The sequence below is a fragment of the Aquarana catesbeiana genome, linkage group LG05 (genome assembly GCF_042186555.1).
Source record: "Aquarana catesbeiana isolate 2022-GZ linkage group LG05, ASM4218655v1, whole genome shotgun sequence".
Lineage (NCBI taxonomy): Eukaryota > Metazoa > Chordata > Amphibia > Anura > Ranidae > Aquarana > Aquarana catesbeiana.
The window spans coordinates 205,871,110-205,893,811 of NC_133328.1; the positions used below are offsets into that span (position 1 = coordinate 205,871,110).

Consider the following 22,702-nt stretch of genomic DNA (forward strand, 5'->3'; position numbering starts at 1 on the left):
ATATTTAAAGCTGAACTTTAAGCAAACCGCTAAATACAAAGGTGTAATACATATATCAATATAAAATATAGCTGTGAAATGATTTGTGTTTGTATTTTGTTTTTTTGTTTTTTTGTTTTTTTTATTGTTAAGGTTTGCACAGTTCTGCCTCACAGCCTGGTGCCATGACTTCTCTCTACTGGAGTTAAATAATACAACCAGGTTTTGTCCCTGCCTCCAGCCAGTAATAGGACAGTGAAGAAGAAGCAGCACAATGATGAACTCAGCTCTTTGATGCTCTGTTCTCTCATCTAGTCGGCATGTTCTTTGCCAGCACATGAACAGTGCAAAATGTATAACAACAAGTTACCTAAAGCGGAGTTCCACCCGTTTTTGTGTTTATTATACTTTTAATAAACACACACTTAACTATCCCTCGGTCCATCGATGCGGCCGCCCGAACCCTCGCTCCTCTCCCTCTCCTCTCCGCAGCGCCGGCATCACTACTGTGGGCACCTGGCTGTGACAGCTTGCGGCTTCACAACCGGGTGCGCACTGTAAATGTGCGAGTCGCGCTGCACGTTCTGAGCGGCCGGGCAATCTTCTGGGACATGTGACGTGTCCCAGAAGATTGCTGGGAGGGAGGGGCCGCCTAGGCGGCCCAGAGTGGAAGTGGGAGCTGGGTACCTGTAAGAACAAGCACAGTTCTTTTAGTGTGAAACGTGTCAACTGATCCTCATTGCAATTTTGTCTGGCTTGTGATAATAAAGAAATTTCTACAGCATCTTTTGGATTCAAGTGTGCGATCAGTCTTTTCTTCTCTTCTTGATCTTGCCTATGGTGATGAGTCAGGATTAGCACCTTGGATCAGGTGAGTCCATTTTTTGTCTGAAGCGGTGTGTGCACCCTTGTTCGGTTACCTGTAAAAACTAGGTACCCGATCCCCCCCCCCCCCCCCAAAATGACATGCCAAATATGACATGTCAGGGGGTCAGGATTCCTAAAAAGCGGAATTCCACTTTTGGGTGGAACTCCGCTTTAAGCATTTGAGGCGGAGGGGATTAGAATACCTGTACTGCCCCCACTACATCAATCCAAAAACTCTACATGTATAGTATAGAGTGGGTTGTAATCACTGTTATGTGACATTTACTTATTTATTTGTGTATTTCTCACTGTTTAGGCACTGTTCTAATGCAAGATTGCCTTTTTAGGTTTCAACCCAGTTGTCTCATTATTTTTGCTAGTATAGTACAGTACATGCTCTTAATTCAGGCCCAGCAAGCCTGATTTTCTTTTCCCTTACCAACTGCCCATGTTATGGCTTATGAAAGCTTTTCCTGTGAACACAATGCTTTTGAAATAATCCTCTACAAAGTGTTTGAAATGAGAACAGGAGGCATGGATTTTCAAAGGCTTTATCACAGTATCAGAGATTCTCCCATCCTCTTTTACTTTCAGTGATGTTACAGAATAAAAAAGAACTGAATTGTATAAAAGTTAATGAATCACTCTCTAACGAGTCAAATTGACATTTTGGGGTTTTTTTTGGTTTCTGACCACAAAGACTATTTTCTTTTAATTAGAAAAACAAATATGTTATATCACTTCTGAGTGACAGTTTTGCAGTCATAGAGCCTAGGAAGGAAACAATAATTCTGAATACCTCCTGAATCCTGATCAGCCAACAACACAGCAAGCATCAGCCTGAAAAGAAGCATTATGTAGCTCCAAATTGACATGTCACTCTTGTCAACACTTGTATTCTCTTGAGTCCTATATCATATAAGAGCAAGAGTGGAGTAGATAGACACACATACTAAGATTGATAGTGGGCTCCATCAGGGCTGAACACACATGACTGCCTCTATGAAGTCCCACAAAGCCTTCAATTATAAATGGTGGGACATTTTTTCCAACTTGGCACATCATCTTTTTCAATAGAAGGCAACTGAAAATATATTATCTTTCTGAAAAAATGTATTCTTTGAAAAAGCAGTAAAATATTAACTCTGTATAACCAGCCATTTGTTTTACATTGCATTACCTAAAATATTTCAGGCCCCGAAGAAGGAGGCATTTTCTCCTAAAATGTGTTGGTTGTATTTGATTACCTTAATCAATAAATGTTTTAACCACTTAAGGCCTCTTTTTTAGATGTGTTGTTTACAAGTTAAAAACATTTTTTTTTTGCTAGAAAACTACTTAGAATCCCCAAACATTATACATTTTTGTTCTAATATCCTAGAGAATAAAATGGTGGTCTTTGCAATACATTCTGTCACACCGTATTTGCGCAGCGGTCTTACAAGTGCACTTTTTTTTTAAAAATACACTTTGTTTAATAAAAAAATAAGAGAACAGCAAAGTTAGCCCATTTTTTTTATATTGTGAAAGATAATGTTATGCAGAGTAAATTGATACCCAACATGTCACGCTTCAAAATTGCGCCCACTCGTGGAATGGCAACAAACTTTTACCCTTTAAAATCTCCATAGGCGACGTTTAAAAAATTCTACAGGTTGCATGTTTTGTGTTACAGAGGAGGTCTAGGGCCAGAATTATTGCTCTCGCTCTACTGATCATGGCGATGCCTCACATGTGTGGTCTGAACACCGTTTTCATATGTGGGCGCTACTCACATATGCGTTCACTTCTCCACACGAGCTCGGTGGGACGGAGCGCGTTTAAAAAATGTTTTTTTCTTATTTAGTTTACCTTTTATTTTTTATGTTTACACTGTTTTAAAAAAAAAAAAAAAAGTGCCACTTTTATTCCTATTACAATGAATGTAAACATCCCTTGTAATAGAAAAAAAGCATGACAGGACCTCTTAAATATGAGACCTGGGGTCAAAAAGACCTCAGATCTCATGTTTACACTAAAATGCAATAAAAAAAAAATTGTCATTTAAAAAAATGAAAAAAAAATGGCCCTTTAAGAGCTATGGGCGGAAGTGACGTTTTGACATCACTTCCGCCCTGCAGTGTCAAGGAGATGGGTGGGGGGCCATCTTCCCCTCACTCGTCTCCATGCACAGCCACGGGAAGGATCCGATCGCCTCCGCTGCTGCCGATGGCTACGGTAAGCAGCGGAGGGCACCAGATCGCGACGGGAGGGGGGGCTCCTCTCCTGCCGCCGATAAAAGTGATCTTGCAGCAAATCCACTGCAGAGACCACTTTTATCTTGTACCGGACCGCTGTCCGAACACGGCAATACCAGGGTTATGGCAGCTAGCTGCTGCCATAACAACGATATCCGTCCTCAAAGTAGGGACGTATATCGGCGTGCGGCGGTCTGGAAGTGGTAATTAAACCTTTAAATGATATGAACTTTTGTACTAGGTGCAAACATCAGTACACATCCAAGAGTTTTCCCCTGAGGGTGTCCACTTCTACCACTGGTTGACCTTTGTAGTTATTTCCATTTACCACAAAATATTATGCAAAGAATGAACACACTACGAATGTTCATTAACATTCATTCTTCATAATAACCAGTTATGATTTCTGTACCTCAGAAAATCTCTCATATATTTTCCATTAAATTAAGTATTGAGATTTGTACATTAGCAACTTAAAGGGAGGTAGGTTGGCTACCTCAATTATTCAGCTTCCTTGCTTCAGTAGCTGTTGAGATGATATGTCTACCACACAGATAACACAAGTCGACTGTTTTTAATGAGTCCACCAACTCATAGACTTACTTTGTGCAGCACTGCCATATGCAAACATGGCTTCCCTGATGAACCTGGGGAGGGCAAAGCAGTTCAAGGGGACATAGTAAGATGTATGTAAACTTATTTTGACATTTTTATCACTACAAAGTTGCTAAAAGAGACTCAAAATCGTTTCACTGATATTTTCAATCTGCATGTAAAAGAGATGAGCTAAACATAAATAATTCTACCAATATGTGCTAATAAAGCCTCCACTTTTGTCTAGCGTTTGCTACACTATGGGGAATATTTTACTATAACTGGTACGCACAGAATATGGTGCAGCTGTGCATAGTAAGCTTGTTCATTTTAAGTTTTGCCAATAAAAGCTAGAAGAAATTTGGTTACTGTGCACAGCTGCCAAAGATTCTGTGTCCATCAGTTTTTTTAGTAAACCCCCCCCCCCCCCCCATCCCATAGTGTAGCAAACTCTAGACAAAAGTGGAGGCTTTATTAGCACATACTGGTAGGGTTATTTATGTTTAGCTCATCTCTTTTACATGCATATTAAAAATATCAGTGAAATGATTTTGAGTCTCATTTAGCAACTTTGTAGTGATACAAATGTCAAAATAAGTTTACGTTTAACTAGCATCTTGATATGTCCACATGAACTATCCCCCCGAGTCTATTGTCAAATGATAGCTGAGTGGGAGCTCCCATATGACGTCCTCCCAGGATCGTGCCTCGTGTTTGCCCTAGGGGCTATGCTATGGCATGATGACACAGTAGATGACAAATCGTTGTACCAGGCCGTGGCCAATCACAGCTTCATAATAGTACACACTGTACATCTTGTTATAAGCAATCAGAGTGTGTAGAAAAAAAAATCCTGATCGCTTCCCTAGAGTAATACCATGTCACTACGGTAACACTGTACTGCTCTAGCCACAGAATATTACAAAATTATAAAAAATATAAGAAATTGTAAAAACAAAAAAGTAAAAAAATTGATTGGCCTGGGCAGGAAGGGGGTGAAAGTCTCAGGCATTAATTGCTTCCGGACCAGCCGCCGCAGATTTACTGTGGCAGGTTGGCTCCCCTGCGCGAAATCATGTTAATGTACGTGATCTCGCGTGGTCCGGATAGCGCGGGTGCAGATGCCCGGGTCCCGCGGACTCGATGTCCGCCGGGAGTCCCGTGATCATCTCACGGAGAGGAAGAACGGGGAAATACTAATGTAAACAAGCAATGACACCACACTGATCACAGCTCCCTATGATCGGGAATGGTGATCAGTGTCGTGTCACACGTAGCCCATCCCCCCTACAGTTAGAACAAATCCCTAGGACACACTTAACCCCTTCACCGCCCCTACTGGTTAAGCCCTTCACTGCCAGTCACATTCACACAGTAATAAGTGCATTTTTATAGCACTAATCATTGTATAAATGTGAATGGTCCCAAAATGGCACCGAAAGTGTCCGATGTGACCGCCATAATGTCACAGTTAAGATAAAAATCGCTGATCGCCGCCATTACTCGTTAAAAAAAAAATTATTAATTATTAGTTAAAGCGACACAGTGCCGTATCGCAAAAAATGGCCCGATCATTGGGCAACCAAATCCTCCGGGGCTGAAGTCGTTAAAGTAGTTAAAAACAGCGTTAACATTATACACAGTATAGATTGTGAGAGTCACTAGGCATAGAAGAATGAGAACACTGGTTTAACCCAGCTTTAAATATACACGTTCAATGCTATCTGGAGCATGAAATGTATCCCAGGGTGATTACTCAGTTAGTCATACGGAAGGCAAGATGCATTTTATTTTTACTGTGAAATGCTTGAATACTGTTAACCACTTGTCATGTTGTTATGATTTGCACTGCTATGAGTTTTTTTTTAATTAATCAAGTCTTTGTTTTCCCTTTATTAACTTGGGCAGTGTGTGTGTATTTTCATTATCCATGTTCTGCAAATTAAAGACTAAAAGAACTAACAGCTTTGGATAGGCATCTGATAAAGACTGCCTACATGTTAGATAGCATTTTTATTTGGAGCTCTAGGCTCTTATTGTATGTTGTACATCTGTATGGTGTTGGATTCCCTTTTGGAGTCACTGGGGAGAACATGTTTTGCTAAAAGACAGCAAGAATAAAAAGGTGTAAGGGCTCATTCCCACTAGTTTTGATCTCTCTCTAAAGAGAAATCTGCATTTGGAAAATTTAACACGTGTGAGGAGGCCTTCTATTGCCTGCTCACCGCCTGTTTTGACCCCTTGAACCCCACACTAGCACGCTGCAATAATTCCTGCTGCGATCGCAAATCAGATCACTGTGGCATAGGTACACCTCCAACTGCTGTCTCTGCAGCTAAAGGGGAAGCACTTGGGGGTAATAAATCCTGTCTCAACCATTTTGTGTTACCGCACCTCAAACACAAGGGTGAATGGGGCCCCAAAAAGATTGTTGAAGGGGTTTTACATTGGGGTTGCAAAAATAAGTAGAATGTTGTGTCATTGCTGCCCCATCATCCTCTATTCCACACAAAAGGCTTTGGCTGGAGGATTTCATTATGCTTTGGTAAAGATCTGATACAAAACATTGCATTAGGAAAACAGCCCCTATTATGTGAGTAAATGTTTAAAGCCAACCTGATTTTAGTTTAGTAAAAAAAAATAAAAGAAAAAATCTCCCTTTCCTTACTGACCTTGTGACCCCCAAGAACAAAATGGGAACTGGTGTTACTACGACAGAAGAACACAGCTGTAAAAATGTTTTCTTTCTCGAACATCACGGGACACAGAGCCACAGTAATTACTGATGGGTTATATAGGTATCACTGGTGATTGGACACTGGCACACCCTATCAGGAAGTTCAACTCCCTATATAATCCCTCCCCCTTGCAGGGATACCTCAGTTTTTACGCCAGTGTCTTAGGTGATGGACGTGTAAAGATGTCCTGTGATGAGCTCCAAAGGGAATATCCTAAGATCCTATACTGGGGCAAGCCAGGCGAACCGGATCCATTCAAAGTGTCTTTTCATGGCCGAATTGAATGGTACCCGGGCCTCGTGTCCGAAGAAACGAGGTTTTACCCGTAATGCTTCTCTTTTTAGAGAGCTGGACCCCGCAGATCAGAAAATGGCTTTAAACTTCCTAATTTCTGGCGAGGTGCTTTACGGTCCCAGAACTGTTGGATCCCCCTATTCGTAGGGGGCCCCAGTCTCTGACGTTTTTTTCAAACGGAGCCCACCGTGAGAGGTGAAGATTGGGTCTGTGTAAACAGCACCCTGCAGCCGGATAAGGTAAGAGGAGATTCCACAGAATTTTTGAGTTCTAGTGGCTTTTCTCCTTTAAGGTAAATGCATGCTATGCCTATTGTGACCACCGGGGGCTGCCAAGAGCACAAACCTGCACATGCTGACATGTCTGTCTCAGTGTTTGTTCATTGCTGTTCATGTCCCAGCATCTCAGGCCGGCTGCAAAAAAGGTAAGGTGGAAGGGGGGATTTCTCAGGTTTGAATGTTCCCCCCCAGGCTAAAGAGGGGCCGCAGGGGTCTAGAAAGTGGTTATACCACCCGGGCTCTGTGGCCTAATGGCCACCATCTCTGAATCTAGCCGTTCAGGCAGATCTTGCTACCAGCCTCTTTCCCTCCCCCACCTCCCCCAGCCTTTCTCCAGAAACATGACAGGAGAAGTGGGCCAGCGCGGGAAGCACTATTTTTTTTCAAAACTCGAGGGGGGGGCGGTAGAGGGGGGGGGCGGGACGTCAGCACAGGTGCTTAGACTCCCACTCAGGCCAGCTGCAGGCTATTAGAGGCACTCTGTACAGGTGCACTCAGCCTTCTGAGAGACACAGAGCTGACGGTCGCATGTAAGGTGGGACACAGGCATTCTCCTAGGCAGCATTTACTGAAGTAACACCAGACTGAGCATTGGGTAGCAAGGCTTTTAGCCAGACTACATCGCTCAGCAGGCAGTGTTCATTTGTATACCTCACACCTTGTTGCTTTGCACTATGGGTAGAAGAGGTTCAAGCACCCCAGGAACCAGAGACACTAGGGGATCTCGTTCAGGTTCTGAGGGCCCCCTGTCGGCAGCATCCTCCCCCCCTAAAGATGGGCCAGGGACGGCTAGCCAGGGAGAGCCATCGAGGTCAGGGGCTACACCTGCTTCTGGCACTTCAGCCCCTGTATATATTACACAAGAGGTTTTTTCCTCAACCATTAATGGTCTAGAGGAAAGATTAATGGCTGTGATTACGTCTTCACTCAGTGGAAGAAAACGCACTAGGCTTTCCTCTGTTCCCCAAGACCCTCAGACAGAGGAGCTCTGGGATAAAGGAGATGAATCCCTTTCAGAGGATCAGGATGGGATGGATGATTCCTCTTTGGAGGATTCAGGTGGAGAGGGACCCTCTGCGACTTCCCAATAGGAGAAAGTCTTAGTGCAGATCCTCACTGGATTGGTCCGATCCACATTTAAGTTGCCCATACCTGAAACTGCTAAAGAATCCTCTTCTGCTTTGGGGTCACTGAAACCTTTCCAAGCAGCACATGCTTTTCCTGTTCATACTTTACTTGAAAAGCTCATTTATTCTGAGTGGGATCACCCAGACAAACGTTTTTTTCCGCCGAGAAAGTTTTCAACACTTTATCCGATGGAAGAAAAGTTTATTAAAATGTGGGGAATACCGGTTATTGATGCCGCCATTTCCTCCGTAAATAATAGCCTGACTTGTCCTGTAGACAATGCTCAGATGCTCAGGGATCCTGTAGATAAAAGGATGGAATCCCTATTGAAGGATGTTTTCTCCTTAGCAGGATCAGTGGCCCAACCTGCAGTAGCAGCGATTGGAGTCTGTCAATACTTAAGAGACCATGTTAAGCAGGTCATCAAAGTATTACCTGAACAGCAGGCCCAGGGGTTTGCTAACCTTCCAGCGGCCTTATGCTTTGTGGTTGACGCCATTAGAGATTCTATCGTGCAAACCTCCCGTCTTTCACTGGGGTTGGTGCATATACGTAGAATCCTATGGTTGAAAAATTGGTCAGCCGAAGCACCATGTAAGAAGCTACTGGCTGGGTTTCCATTTCGTGGTGCAAGGTTGTTTGGAGAGGACTTGGATAACTATATCAAGAGAATCTCTTGTGGGAAAAGCACTCTCTTACCTGTCAAGAAGAAGAGTAAGCGTCCCCCTTTCAAACGGACTCTTTCCCCAGCGCCGGAGGCTTCAGCCTCCAGGCAGTCTCGACGGCCGCCTCCATCGGGGTCCAGAGACAAGAGTCAACCCCAGGGACAAAAGAAGTCCTGGGGAAAGAAGCCTACTAGGCAAAACACTAAGACCTCTGCATGAGGGGGCGCCCCCGCTCACTCGAGTGAGGGGAAGACTGCGACAGTTCTCAGAGCTCTGGCAGGAGGACTTCCAGGACAGATGGGTAATCTCCACGGTAACCTTAGGGTACAAGCTGGAGTTTCAGGAATTCCCCTCTCCTCGGTTCCTCAGATCAAGTGTTCCCAGAGACCCAGAGAAGAAGCAGTCGCTCCTTCTAGCGTTAGAGCGACTTTTGTCGCAGGAGGTCATTATGATAGTTCCCGCAAAGGACCAGGGATTGGGCTTCTATTCCAACCTTTTTACGGTCCAAAGGCCAAATGGGGATGTCAGGCCCATTCTGGACTTAAGGGATCTGAACCGATTCCTAAGGATTCAATCCTTCCGCATGGAATCAATTTGAACGGTAGTTCCCACCCTGCAGGAAGGAGAATTTCTGGCATCAATAGACATCAGAGATGCATATCTGCATGTGCCCATTTTTCCTGCTCATCAGAAGTTTCTGCGCTTCGAGGTAGGAGGGCGCCATTTCCAGTTTGTGGCTCTGCCTTTCGGGATAGCCACTGCACCTCGAGTGTTCACAAAGATCTTGGCTCCTCCTCTGGCCAGATTAAGGGCTCAGGGTATAGCTGTCATAGCATACCTAGACGACCTGCTCTTGATAGACCGGTCGGTAGCCTCTTTGAATGGAAACTTGAGGACCACAGTCAGGTATCTAGAACACCTGGGTTGGATCCTCAACTTGGAAAAGTCTTTCCTAAAACCAGTAAGAAGACTGGAGTATTTAGGTCTCATTATAGATACAAGCCAGGAGAAAATATTTCTACCCCAGGCAAAGATCACTGCTTTGAGAGAGCTGATTCTGACAGTAAGGACCAAGAAGGGTCCCTCAGTCCGCCTTTGTATGAGGCTACTAGGGAAGATGGTGTCTTCATTCGAAGCAGTTACCTATGCTCAGTTTCACTCAAGAATGCTGCAACACAGTATTCTGTTGACCTGGAACAAGAAGGTTCAGGCATTAGACTTTCCGATGCACCTGTCGCATGCTGTGCGTCAGAGCCTCAATTGGTGGCTCATACCCGAAAACCTGCAGAAGGGGAAATCCTTTCTACCGGTTACCTGGATGGTGGTAACAACAGATGCCAGTCTGTCAGGTTGGGGAGCAGTTCTAGAACAGGCTGCGGTCCAAGGGGTATGGTCCAAGACAGAGAGGACCTTACCCATCAACATTCTGGAGATCCGGGCGATACATCTAGCTCTAAAGGCCTGGACTATCAGGCTACAGGGTTGTCCGGTCAGGATCCAGTCCAACAATGCCACAGCAGTGGCTTATGTCAATCATCAGGGAGGCACCCGGAGCCGAGCTGCTCAAAAGGAGGTGAACCAGATCTTAGTCTGGGCAGAGATGCATGTGCCATGCATATCAGCAGTTTTCATCCCGGGAATAGAGAATTGGCAGGCGGACTATCTAAGTCGCCAGCAGTTACTTCCAGGGGAATGGTCTCTGCATCCCGACGTCTTTTGGGCCAGATGCCAAAGATGGGGGGTTCCAGATGTAGATCTCTTTGCATCCCGATTCAACAAAAAGATAGACAGATTTGTGGCACGGACAAAAGATCCTCTTGCATGTGGGACGGATGCGTTGGTGATTCCGTGGCATCGGTTCTCACTGATTTACTCATTCCCGCCTATTCTACTACTACCACGACTCCTTCGCAGGATCAGGCAGGAAAGGAAGTCGGTACTTCTGGTGGCCCCCGCTTGGCCCAGAAGGACCTGGTATGCAGAAATAGTAAGGATGACAGTAGGTCCCCCGTGGACCCTACCGGTACGCCCAGACCTGTTATCTCAAGGTCCAGTGTCCCACCCTGCCTTACAAACGCTAAATTTGATGGTTTGGCTATTGAGACCCACGTTCTGAAGAGTCGTGGGCTCTCAGGTCCTGTCATATCTACCTTGATTAATGCAAGGAAGCCAGCTTCCAGGATAATTTATCATAGAGTCTGGAAAGCTTATATAACCTGGTGTGAATCCAGAGGTTGGCATCCCAGGAAATATGTCATAGGTAGAATTCTTGATTTTCTACAATTAGGATTAGAGATGAAGCTGGCCTTGAGTACCATCAAGGGCCAGGTCTCTGCTTTATCAGTATTATTTCAGCGGCCACTTGCTTCACATCCTTTGGTCCGAAACTTTATGCAGGGGGTGATGCGTCTTAATCCTCCGGTTAAAGCGCCCCTAAACCCCTGGGACTTAAACTTGGTCCTGGCTGTGTTACAGAAACAGCCTTTTGAACCAATAAGTCAGATTCCTTTGGTCTTGTTGACAAGGAAGTTAATTTTTCTGGTGGCCATCTCTTCTGCTAGAAGAGTATCAGAATTAGCAGCTCTTTCCTGTAAGGAGCCTTATTTGATTATACACAAGGATAGAGTGGTACTACGCCCTCATCCTAGTTTTTTACCGAAGGTGGTTTCTGATTTTCATTTAAACCAAGACATTGTTCTACCTTCCTTTTTTTCAGATCCCTGTTCTCCGGAAGAGAGATCTCTACATTCATTGGATGTAGTAAGAGCAGTTAAGGCCTATCTAGGGGCAACTGCTCAGATCCGCAAGACGGATGTTTTGTTTGTGCTGCCAGAGGGTCCCAATAGAGGACAGGCAGCGTCAAAAGCTACCATTTCTAAATGGATTTGACAATTGATCATTCAAGCTTACGGTTTGAAACAGAAGATTCCTCCGTTTCAGATCAGGGCACATTCCACAAGGGCTATTGGTGCTTCTTGGGCAGTGCATCACCAGGCCTCTATGGCTCAAATCTGCAAGGCCGCAACTTGGTCTTCAGTCCATACATTCACCAGATTCTATCAGGTGGATGTGAGAAGGCATGAGGATATCGCCTTTGGGCGTAGTGTGCTGCAGGCAGCGGTACAGGGTCCTCAGGTCTGATTGCACCCTACTTGGTCTTGGTTCCCCCCCCTCAGGTAGCATTGCTCTGGGACATCCCATCAGTAATTACTGTGGCTCTGTGTCCCGTGATGTTCGAGAAAGAAAATGGGATTTTTTAAAACCGCTTACCTGTAAAATCCTTTTCTTTCGAAGGACATCACGGGACACAGAGGTCCCGCCCCTCTTCTAATACACTATATTGCTTGGCTACAAAACTTAGGTATCCCTGCAAGGGGGAGGGATTATATAGGGGGTTGAACTTCCTGATAGGGTGTGCCAGTGTCCAATCACCAGTGATACCTATATAACCCATCAGTAATTACTGTGGCTCTGTGTCCCGTGATGTCCTTCGAAAGAAAAGGATTTTACAGGTAAGCTGTTTTAAAAAATCCCATTATTCTTCAATACTCTTTTTAAACTAAGCCAGAAAACATGTCTGAAGCTGGGCTTTAAAACTGTAATAGTATATATATTAAGTATTTTATATGTAAAACCTGAAGCACCAGTGCAAGAGCCTTGAGTAGTGTGACAGTATGAGATGCTGTCACTGTAAAATTGGTTGTTTTAAAGCACACAGGATATGCACATTTGCTCGGTGCAGGACTGCAGAGCATAGATGTGGACTGGAGAAAACTGCTCTTGCAGCTTTCTCTGGGTTTTGGTATTCCTGCGTATGGCTCTGTAGTTTGGAGAATGCATAGTGTCTTGGGTGGGACGGAATCTCCAACCCTTTGTCCAGGTTTTGTGTAGGACCAGCAGGGTGTGTGCTCAGGTGAGCACAGTCCTTATAATGAAGGTATGGGAATACCTCAAGGCTCCCAGTTGGAGACATCTCCACCCAACAGACAGGAGGTCTGTGCATGGTGAGTCAGGAGGACTCCATTCCTCTCAGAAGGGCTGCAGGAGCCATCCAGAGCGTGATTGTCTACAAGAGACAATAAGCGGCCTGAGCACTAAGGCCTGATGAGCTGTGTGCGTTAGAGCATACCCATCAGCTCTGAAGAAACCTATGGTCTGGGGACCAGCATAAAGAGCAGAGATATTGCAACTAAAAAAAAAAACTGAGTGAGAGCTTAAGAGCCAGGTGGGCCAGCATTTTCTGTCTGTGAATTTACTGGAGAAGAACCCCTGTTACAGACTTTTTATTTGCCTTTTTAATAAAAATTAGCTGGCATGCCCTAAAATATAGTTCCTGACTGGCTTGAATCACTGGAAAACACATCTGCCACTACAGCTAACAATCCCCCATGTTACAGTGGGTGCAATGCTTTACAGGCTCCTAACAAAAAAATCTATAAATGCATATTTTATATCTGCAAAAAAAGTGTATTTATTTTTTTTCTTTGTAAAGGTGAACTTATCCTTTAACTCTAATCATTTTCAGATGTGCACTAGTTATAGTGCAGTGCAGGTCAAAATGTATTTGTGCAATGATAATTCAGTGAGAAACCTACAATTCCAAGCAGAGAAGCAATTGTAAAGTTGCAGTCTACCTCTGTTGTCAAAAAGATCAGGTCCATACTCATATGACTCTTTTTATGTTTATTGTAGATTTCTCAATGAATGTACTGTACGTATAGTATTTGTACATGTGTAGACACTAAATAACTCTGATTATGGGATAGGGTGGTTTGGATATGATACAATGTTATGCATATCTAATATATGAACACTACCTGGAGAAATATTATGAACTACTATCATTTGAACACTACATGGAGAAACGATATTATGCATAGCTATTATTTGAACCCTACATGGAGAACCCTCCAACCCTATATTTAGTTATAAACCCTACTATTCAATACATTTACAGAAATATGGTATATAATATACAATTTTACCAAATCCTTATTGTAGGTGTCAGTGTAGAAACATAATGTTTTTCTGTATCTACTTATAATCTACTTATAATCTACTTAGGATGAGCTACCACATTGCCACTACCCATTGCTAGTAATCCTTCCTATAGTATGGTTTAACTTTGGAGTATATGGCGTATATTTACAGTTGCAAAGGGGCCTGTTAATCTGTGGTTTTGCTATATAACATGCAGTTTCCAATATTTTGCATAAAAAATGTATATCCTGTTACTTTAAGGCATGATCTATTGCAGAGTATTTATGCCATGTAATTTGTTTCTTCCTATGTAGTAATATACGTGGTTGATCCTGCCTGTTCCTGTGTCCCCCTGTCTGTGCTGACCACAGTAATTATGGCTGCTGAGCCATGATACCCTGGTCAGTTTACATGCCTCCGTCAGCACGCTGTCTGCTGTGAATCTCCCCCCTCTCTCCCTGCCTGTCGCCGTGAGATCGGCTTGCCTCCCCACCCCTCCCGTCACTATTTAGTTGCAATATGCAGCAAAAATACTTGTATCCCCTCTTGAATGTGCAGTTAGTAACTACAGTGTGTGTGCCCGCTGCTATGCATAGCTTAAGGAAGAAGATTAGAGGAGGATCACGTGACTGCACAACTGCAGTGTAAGAAAAGGTATTTAGCCTTTTCATTTAAAAAATAAACTCACAGTATGCTTACTAACTGCGTAATCCAGAGGGGATACCAGTAAAGTCACAGTGTGACTTTACAAACACTTTAAGATGTCTTCATGCCATGCCAAACCAGTATCAGATTTTGTGTGTAGGGGGCTGTAGCAACTGATGGGTACCAGCACACTTTTTTCATCATAAACTTGGTTGTTTCATTTGTATATATAAAAAATGTGTTTCAACTTTTCAAAAGGTTGCAGGGTTCCTTTATCAAGTGACAAATTTGAGACTCCCATAAGGTCTCATTCTGGATTACTAGCAAAAAACAATAGCCACTATTGTGTGTTATGACTCCTGAGGTTTTAGCCATGGCTGAATTTTTGCAGTCCCCGCTAAATACACTGGCTGTTTATTAACTATGCATGTGATTCAAACATGCAGAAATTCCACTCCCTTGGATATGTCTAGATCCTTGCTAGGCAATAATACTAATTCCCCTTGACAAATGTTGCCCCTGCCTGGTTGGATTCAGATAAGGCAGAGAGGAATGGTCAGAATCCAGCTCTGGGTTCCTTGTGCTTTTTCTTTCTAGTCTCTATTAAGCATTGTACCGTTTTTATAAAACAGAAAAAAAAGAAAAATAGCGAGAATTTATGCCACCTTGAGAAAAGATCCTTCTCCCTCTATTTGAAAAAATGGATACCAAATATAGCAGCTTTATGAATATACAGAACTGTTGGGATATTCGTCATATATATTTTTTAAGATTTTTTTTTATATATATATATATATATATATATATATATATATATATATATATATATATATATATATAGGTCCCTATATGATTGCCACGTATCTCCTGTGTTGGTAAAGAAATTTTAAAGCTTTGTTTATCGCCAGCATCCGCTTGATGTAATTAATTATTTGTCAGACACTGTCTACTTCTACAATGTATACTCTATTAGTTTGATTGATTGAGTTAGATTCTGTTTATCATTGTCAGTAACATCAAACTGTAAGCAGAGTTACATGTATTAGTGTCCTGCATGTCATCTTAGGTTACCTGTACACTAATGTTTAATCAGGCAAATCCATTTAAATTGTATGTTTTTAAGTTACTCGCTTGTGTATCAAGTGGTAATAATCCACTATGGGACAGGTTTAGTTTGAGAAATGCTGGAATTGGGGATGATGACTTTTTTACTATGTCATGGGTCAGCCCAGAGTTGTATGTAACCAAGAGAAGAGTGGGTGGAAGCGATACCCGCAATTCAGTTCAACCAGAGGATAACCTCTGCTTGGTAATAATCTGAATAGCTAGTCTGTTTTCATGTAACATAGGACCAGGGCAATGATAGGTTAGCGTACCTTGGTACAGGTTAATATTCACACCTAACTGAATGACAGAATTCCATAAGCCTGTATACACTTTTATTGTAGTGTATACCATTGTGAGCCATTCCATGAGGATCCATATTACTACATTTTTTTGATCTTGTTAATCTTTGTACAGTTTAACCACTTCAGCCCCGGAAGGATTTACCCACTAACTGACCAGGCCATTTTTTGTGATACGGCACTGCGTCGCTTTAACTGACAATTGCGCGGTCGTGCGATGTTGTACCCAAGCAAAATTGACGTTCTTTTTTTCCCACAAATAGAGCTTTCTTTTGGTGGTATTTGATCACTACTTCGTTTTTTATTTTTTGTGCTATAAATAAAAAAAGAGCGACAATTTTGAAAAAAAACAACATTTTTTACTTTCTGCTATAAAACTTTTCCCAATTTTAAAAAAAAAAACTCATTTATTCATCAGTTTAGGCCGATATGTATTCTGCTACATATTTTTGGTAAACAAAATCGCAATAAGCCTATATTGATTGGTTTGCACAAAAGTTATTGCATCAACAAAATAGGGGATAGATTTATGGCATTTTTATTTATTTTACTAGTAATGGCGGCGATCAGTGATTTTTAGCTGTACTGCGACATTGCGGCGGACACCTAACTGACATTTTTGACACTTTTTTGGGAACCAGTGACATTATTACAGTAATCAGTGCCAAAAATATGCACTGTTATTGTACTAATGACACTGACAGGGAAGGGGTTAACATCAGGGGTGATCAAGGAGTTAAATGTGTTCCCTTCAGGTGTTTTCTAACTGTATGGGGGAGTGTGTGACTGGGGAAACACACAGATCCATCTTCCTGCTTAGCAGAAAGACAGGAACTGTGTGAACGCCCCTGTCAGAACAGAGATCTGCATTATTAACCCAGGCAGATCCCCATTCTGTCACTGTGGGGAACGATTGCGGGTAGCCAGTGGACATCGAGTCCACCCCACACGCTGATTGGCTCCTCCGCTGGTAGATGGGAGCACTGACCAAAGCGATTTCCCGAAGCCGGAGTACACCTATGGCAATTTGTGGGATCATGACACCTTGCCGCAGTATAATGATGGCGGCTGGTCGGCAAGCGATTAATGGTTATGCAGCCAATTAGTGGAACGACACTTGAATCAAAGACCTTTTATTTTAAAGTAATTAGTCATACGCAGAGTTAATGTTGTCTTTTGCTATGCACGTCAATTCATTTGGTTTATGTTTGTTTTACGTGTGCAGAATTCTGGGCACTCATTGGTCTGAGGGATTTTACCCCTCAGATTTTACCCCTCAGAATCCTTCCCTATATGGTGTAAGGTCTGATGACTTTTAAACTGAGTTATGTGGACGTATTTACATATATCTATGTTCTGTTTTGCCTTGAGCATCTTTATTCAGCCTGTCATCCATTATCTTCATTTATATTAATGCAGCTTTGCACTGGCTTAATGTCATTTAATGCCAAGACAAGGAGGTATAATAGATTACATTGAAGAAATGGACACATAAATGAAAAATAAAGTAAAGAATGTGAGTCTCTTAGATTGTAAGCTCTAACGAGCAGGGCCCTCTGATTCTTACTGTATTAAATTGTATTGTGTTTGTACTGTCTACCCTCAAGTTGTAAAGCGCTGTGTAAACTGTCGGCGCTATATAAATCCTGTATAATAATAACCTTGAAATTGGTAGAAAGAATGGACAGTGTCACGGAACCTTCTCCCACACTCAGATTGAGTGCGTCAGTATACAGCCACCTCCAGTCTGAACATCAGAGATCAGATATTATAGCCAAATGTGCAACACTTACTGACACTAGCTTGTAGGAACATGGCATGTTTTATTGGACAAGGAAACAGGCTTTTTATACACTTGAAAAGTATGTTAGTCCCCCACATACACTATGACCCAATATTTACCCAAAACATCACACAATGGGTTAGATAACGAGGTAGGGCGAACTCATGGCTACTGCCCCCTCCTCTAGCAACTACTAGCTGACAATGATATAATTAAAATGCTAATTAACGCAGTTCTTAAACCAGCCCAGGTGAACAGACTGTCCGGCAACAAGCTCACAACTTACAATATACATTATTACAAGTAAGGATGAGCTCAGGCGTGTTCGCAGCTCCACATGCCTACGCCCACCAGGAAGCTGACACTCCGCAGTGCTAATCACAGGCAGTGAGACATTTCCCAATCGGTGGCTGCACAGATCAGGACATGTCTCTCTACTTGTGATTAGCGCTGCGGAGTGTCAGCTTCCTGGCGGGCGCGGGCACATGGAGTTGCGAACATGCCTGAGCTCATCCTTAATTACAAGTATAAATATATCCCCCAATAGTTTGCTAGGAGACAAAGGTGTGTTAATTAGCACAATTAACAATGGGTGAAAGATCATTCAGACTAGTAGACAACAGTAGACCCAGGGCTTTCCAGATCTCATTAATCAGCATTCCTTTCACATACATCTGCTATGAGTCCCAAGCTGGCAAAGACCATCATGGCTTCCTTAATAGTGCCTTTTTTGTATTACATAACAGAACATCTTCCTAAAATGCTTGTAGCTCCCTCAAATGCCAGGGCCCTAGTCGGTAGGCAAGAGGCTAGCATTCAGTCCCCTCCAAAAGCCTCTGTCCCGCGTGAGTCTGGAGTTAATGATAGGATGTCATACTGGAGTTTCTTTTTAGGTAAAGATATTTAGAATTGATCAGGTGAAGTGGGGAGGCAGTGGTGTGTGTGTGTGTGTGGGGTGGGGGGGGGGGGGGAGCTATACTTATGAATCACAGGTACTGTTCAGATGTAGGGCTACAAAAATGTACCTAGGTTTTGAATGTCCCCCACTGGTTAAGAATCTTTGCCCTAGTGAAGTTTCCCAGTAGCAGGTTTGGGTAGCTTTGATGGTAGTGCAGCGCCATTATGTTGTTCTACAGCCTGTAAGAAAATTTACATGATCAGATGGAATTTGAGGTGACCTGAAACATAGCAATTACAGTTCATGTTTTATGGAGAAAAGCGCTTAGTTTAATTTGTGAATTTTTATGCTTTTTATTTTTTGCTTATGTATTTTTCTACAGTTCACACAGGATCAGGCTTTTTGGCCTTTGGTTGATAAAATAATGGTGACTGTACTACAGCCTTCACAGTCTTCAGCTGTATTCTACACCAAGGAGAATTACCTGACCAGTTTAGAAGTTATTATTTGAAAAGTTCTTTTAGGCATTAATAAACACGGTAATGCAGTTCCCACACTCTTATAGCTACATTCAACCCTATATCACACTGAATAAACTTACTATTTGGACAGAGTCCATTAATACACTTCCCATAAATCAAATGAACAGATGTGGGTGTGTTGCTGTTCAGATTTAATCATGTAAACCAGAATATAAATCAGCTATCTGCACTAATGTCAAGAACAAGAGTTAGGATTGCCATCAGACGATTTCTTTTTACTCCTTGATTTCTCCTTGAGAAGAAATGTAATGTTTTTCATCTCGTCCAGGCTATCATACTTTTTTCCTGCGGATTTTCTGTTTTTTTTTTTTTTTTTTTTTTTAAACCGATTGTAATTATTTAACCTACATAAAAATAATTACCTAGACCTTTGATAAAAGTATCATAGTTTAAATTAATAATATAAAAATTATTTTTAGAAACTGTTGCTGGAGCTGGCAACAGAATGTGTTTATTGTATTATTTGCACAGTTATATGCCCAGGACCCCGAATGACCTAGGAGAAGTTATATGGTCATACATTTTCATTTTTCCCCAACATCAATTCAAATGTCAACTCAGTTGATTAAATAATATATGTGCTGTGTCTGTTAACAGTCCCCTCAGCAAGCAAAAATATTTTTCTTGACAAGGTTGCAGCCTGTTGGTAAGGACATGACCTAAGCTGCCCATACATGGTGTGAATTTCTGTCCTGCAACCGTGGGTTGCAGGAAAGAAATTTGCACGATTCCTCCATCAACACAGCTAGTGTTGACGGGGAATCCGCAATTGCCTTCTCCTGGCAGGGGGGCGGGCAGGGGAAGCCGTCCCTGCCGGTAGAAGACAGTGATTATTGCTAGCGGCTATAGTGGCTGCTAGCGATAATCGCAAGAGAATCCAGCAGGCTGATAAAATCAAAAGTGTAGATTATTCCTGCGCTACCTGGGAAAAAAGGGTGTATATACGGACAGCTGCGGACACCGAATGGGATCAAACAAAGCCCATGGGTGGAGAAAATATATAGAAAGTGGGTGCTGCGCTGACCTAAAAATGGGGTAAATTACCCTTTAGCAGTGTAAACTCAAAAATCATATATAGATACACGGTGCCAAAGTGCACGATGTGTAACCTGTAAGGTACTTTTTCGTGTTAAAAACGACAATATGTGCCCAATAAGGTAGTACTAAACATACAGGGAATACGCATCAATCCTCATACATGTGTAGCAATCTCTATAAAAGTGCTATAGTGCTAAAGGTGAAAAACAATAAAATATTATATAAATATATGTCCATGTAAACAAAGATCAAAAACAATTCCTATTGCAAAAAAATGGCTAAATGACATATATAATGTGCAGTATAGTGCCAATAAACAAATTGTGCAAAAACCAGCATAGAATACACATAAGTGCAAACAACACAAAAGTGCAAGATGAGTATATGGCGTATATGTTGGTCACTTCCCAGACCCTATCGCCCTCATCATATATTTATCCTAATACACACCAGATGTGTGTCACATAAATAACGTGCAAATGAGCAAATATTGTGCAAAGTCCAACAAGTAGTGCAAATAAACAAATATGTGCAAAGTCCAGCAAAAATTGCAATCAGTGCAAACGACACAGAAAATGCAGAGTGAATAAGTGGCGTGTATATTGGTCACTTCCCAAACCCTCTTGCTTTTATCACATAAATCGCAAATATGTCCTTGCACACGTCAGGCGTGTGTCACAATAACAGCATATGGGTGGACAATAAAGTGATTGCTTTTTTTTTTTTTTTTAAAGTACAATGTGTAACATCACAACCAGTGGGGTGCCAAAAGAGAGAGAATGTGTCCGTCCTCTTTGTGCAAGAAACACACAGAAGTGAAGGGTGGTCCCTTACCTTAAGGCAATGGGACAATAGCATAAAAGTAATGCTGCAGGGGGTAGTCTCTCTTTGGGATCCCTGGCCCGGAGCGGATGGTCCCTGTGCTTGGATTCCTCAGTACCAGCAGAGCTTACATGTATAGGAACAGAGGAGTACCAGATAGTGTAGTATTGTCAAACACATCAGCTTTATTAAAAGTTTAAAATGAATGTACTCACATAAAATTCCTGTACAATCTGTATATCTCCTACGAGCGGCGAGCTCGTCAAATCCTGTCAGTCTCAGCGCCTATCCCGTCCCTACGCGTGACGTCACCGGATCACGTGACTTCTTCAGGGGATTGAGGATTGATGCGTATTCCCTGTATGTTTAGTACTACCTTATTGGGCACATATTGTCGTTTTTAACACGAAAAAGTACCTTACAGGTTACACATCGTGCACTTTGGCACCGTGTATCTATATATGATTTTTGAGTTTACACTGCTAAAGGGTAATTTACCCCATTTTTAGGTCAGCGCAGCACCCACTTTCTATATATTTAATCCAGTAGGCTGGTTGTACCCAAGTTGATCAATCTATCAACTTGGTAAATTCCACCCTCCCATTAACGGTTCAAATCTCAGCCGGTTCAGCAGGATTCAAAACCGTGTATGGCTGGCCTTAATGATAAACTGAAGTGAACTCTTCAAAAGAGTTCATATTAATTGAAGGCTCTGGTTAATATTTACAAATTTAGTAATCGTAGCGTTTTGGGGATCCCGAGGCTAGAAGTAATTTACTAATGTATTTGGTACCTGGGGCAACTTTATAACAGGTTCACTTGGTTTGCTAAATTACTGTGGATTGCAGGGCAGTGAACACAGTTTAGAGACTCAACAGCCCTTTTGGGACTTCTTTTTGGTGTGTGTTAGCAAAAAAATGTAGTTGATGATTAGCTGCTGGGCCCCCACTTGCAGTCATTTGTTCCTTGTTTTATTGATATTGAGGATGTGAAGACATGACCACAGAGGGAGGGGACATTAGCTAGGGAGCAGCAAGAGGCAGTGTTTCTCCAGCAGTTGTAGTATACTGCATAGTGGGCTCTAGTGATCAGGAAGGGGTGGAAACCTGCCTGCTCCACGGGAGGTTTCTGTCCTCCCTGAGCTCTCCTTAGGACACCTGCGTTACCGTTTGACAAATGTACCGCCCCAGTCAAACTGCCACTGTCCTCGGAGTGGGACCATCTGTGAATGCCATCAACTGGAGAGGAGGATTTTCTGAGGGGGAGGCAGAACAGCATCAAGGGAATATTTTGTCAAGGGGCAGCTTGCAGAGCACTGGAGGGAGCGGTCATCCTAATCCATCTGGCAATGCTTCCCATGGGTACAGGGTACAGGCCATTGCTATTCCCAGGGTCAGTCCACAAAGTTTTGCAGTGTAGTCCTTTTTTAATGCATCTATTGCCATCAGCTCCATTGTGGCTTGCATCCCCTGCCTGCAGAGAATCAGCCATAGTAAAAGTACCAGCCGTTTGGGTAACATGCATGTGGAAACACATGACCCTGACATCACAAAGTTTGATGGGAGAAGAGCCTCAAAAAGTTGGCATCAAAACGATCTCACTTTCTCACCTTCCCCTACTGCAAAATTCTCCTGTTGCATCAGTCACAGCATCTGAAGCTTCTACTGACAGCGTATTTATACCATCATGCCAAACCTACTGGTTTTGAGCTGCTCCCATTTCAGGTCATAAAATCCGCTACCCATGCAAGATTTTTTGGCCTGTATTACATCACTGTGACAGATACCCGGCTACTATTTTTTTGCCCT

At 42.6% G+C, this 22,702-nt stretch overlaps 1 protein-coding gene across 8 annotated transcripts in view; it reads left to right on the forward strand.

The window, feature by feature from the left end:
* ELMO1 (engulfment and cell motility 1) overlaps window positions 1–22,702 on the forward strand; it is a 546,685-nt gene that overhangs the window by 498,430 nt on the left and 25,553 nt on the right. The gene's annotated exons all lie outside the window — the stretch shown is intronic.